This window comes from Mercenaria mercenaria, chromosome 10, assembly GCF_021730395.1.
Source record: "Mercenaria mercenaria strain notata chromosome 10, MADL_Memer_1, whole genome shotgun sequence".
Taxonomy (NCBI): domain Eukaryota; kingdom Metazoa; phylum Mollusca; class Bivalvia; order Venerida; family Veneridae; genus Mercenaria; species Mercenaria mercenaria.
Genome location: NC_069370.1, coordinates 77,107,038 through 77,109,577, shown reverse-complemented (window position 1 = coordinate 77,109,577; position 2,540 = coordinate 77,107,038). Strand labels below are relative to the sequence as shown.

General features: G+C 34.6%; 1 long non-coding RNA gene across 1 annotated transcript; it reads right to left on the bottom strand.

Annotated features, from left to right (window-relative positions):
• Window positions 1-342: 342 nt before the first annotated feature.
• LOC128546256 (uncharacterized) lies at window positions 343-2,365 on the bottom strand. Its single transcript, XR_008365900.1, has 3 exons — window positions 1,871-2,365; window positions 790-915; window positions 343-439 (listed from the first exon to the last, which is right to left on the bottom strand). It is a non-coding gene; the product is annotated as an uncharacterized LOC128546256 (long non-coding RNA).
• Window positions 2,366-2,540: the final 175 nt, after the last annotated feature.

Below are 2,540 nucleotides of genomic sequence, written 5' to 3'. Positions count from 1 at the left end.
TTAATGAAATTTAACATAAGTTATCAGTACCAACCATACTAGTGGACGGTGCATGTTAGGTTCATTCAGAAAAATAGTCTGCAGAGTTATGGGACTTTGTGTTTTGTTACTATACTTAATACATACAGTCCACATAATTTTGCAATCTTGTGTGTATCAAAATGCAATTACTGTGTCAGAGTGTGTGCGGGGGAAGAAGGGTAAATTCATCGGCAGTGATAGCTCTAGTTTCCTTTTAATTTGAGGAGGTAGTTAGCAATAGAAACACGTTTGTTCAATCTCTTTGAAGGGATATCAAAGGAAAAAAGAGAATTACTCTGGGACAGATATAGCCAGTATGACAGGCGCTTATTTGGGCCATATTCTGCATAAAGGAAAGACAATTATTACCCATTCTCCTTCACATGATTTACTGCTTGATTGTCTGTGCGCTTGCAAACTGTGAACAGAATCAGGCTTTCATATAATGTATTAATCTGTAAAGTGAATCTTTGTTATCAATCATATTTAAACTTATAATCAGAAACAATGACAAAATTGAAAGACATCAATTTTGGATGTTAGTTTGTAATAATTTATTCAAGGTTGATTCTAAATACCTTCTATTAACCATTGTGATTACTGTCGGTGTCAATTCCAACGAAAGAATAAGAGAAAAGAAGCCCGTTTGTTCTGTTGTATGTCTTGAATGACGTGTGTTTTGTGTTACTATCGCTTCTATCATATCGGTATTTTGTATAAAACAAAATGTAAAATGACCGACCGGCATACTGTTCTCAATAGAGATACCTTTGCAAGACGTATATCTTCTAATTACAAGGACAAAAGCAACCACAACAAATACTACAAGACACAACCAGCCAACGATAGCACCGCCAATAATTACGGGATTCCAGTTCTGATTTGGTCTGAATTCTGAAATGAAACATGCACACTTGACACAAAACAAAAATGTTTATAAACAGGTAGACATATTGAATGTACTTTTGTTTCTATCCGTTTTGTTATTGGTAATTTCTAATAAAACGATATGCATTCAAAACTTAATTTATTTGTACGCAGATATATGACAATATGTATCTATATGTATAAAACAAACGTCCGTTTTTATCTCACAGACGATTTATTGATAAGAAATACAAAACTAATAACCGAGTAAAACTGATGTGATCTAAGTTATTTTGATACTGTTCTGCAAAGAGAGGCAAGGTTCTAGTTCTATTCCGTTTTTCAAATTAAATAGTTAATGCCATGTTGACTCAGTTCTGTTATATTGTCTAGTCTTTTGAGATCAAAGAGTTCATTCAATAGATATTTTTAATGAAGTTCCTCTGCAGTTTAAAGGGGCGGGATGTCTGTTGCTTATAGTGTAAACGAACATTACATATTTCAAACGCAAAAAAAAACGAATTTGTAAAGAGCAACTTAAGTTGATATTGTATGAGCATAATAATAAGTACAGGTAGTTAATTCTAATAACGTTTACGGAGTTTACACAAACTACACGTATGTTTTATAAACATTTACTGCCTGAAATTCGCCTTATTACTTTGGGCTATTTCTATATACTTTCTAACAAATGAAAGTGCTCTCTAATTATTAAATTACCAGAAATAAACCTTGGGTCTGACTCAAATAATAAGAACACATTTAGTTATTTCTCGCATATATAACCTAAAATTGGAATTTCTACTCACCATGCATCCACACAAAATTAACTTTATTACGCAAAATGATTTTTTCTGTAAACTTTAACACACATTTGTGAAGCTTCTATTGTTAATTTAAAAATTTAAATGTACTGGACCTAGTCTGGCAACTCATGTAGAACAAAATTTAGTTTAAAATATGGGCTAAGATTTGTACTTACCAACAACACAGATCGGTACGGTGCCGATCCATTTCCCACCAATCCCACAAATTAGTACGTCATCCCCGGCAGCTTTAGAGTAGCCTGTATTACACTTGTATATTGCTTTTGACTTTTCTGTTGTGGCATTGAATGTTCGGGCTGAATTTGCATTTGCTTCTGGAGGATCTGCACAATCTGCAAGTTTTATTGTCACATCGACACAATTTAGGTCATACGGCGAGTTTTTTAGTTTTTAATAATGGAGAATCACATAATGTGCCCTTCCAAGTAATGTTCCAGGCATGTGTGGGCACTTGAGTGGAACCAGCTAAATGATTTCTTAAAAGGAAGATGTCTATACCTCAGGCGAGGTTTCAAACCCATATTGGTGAGGGGCAAATGATTCAAATTCATCGATCTTAAACACTTTGCCCTTATTTCACAATGTATAATTATCATATGGATTTATTCTGTCTTTTGATGAATTAATCTTAGATTTGAGAACTGACGTTAGCTCATGATCCAATTGAAGAAGCACATCAGATGAAGGACACAAAAGTCTACACCACTGCTAGCGAAACGTACCTAATACCCTAGGTTGCAGGACACGGCTACTAAACGCTAGCGCCACCACCAAACTGTGGTGATAAGGAAAAGAGCTATCGACATATCCGTGGTGCAGCTATCG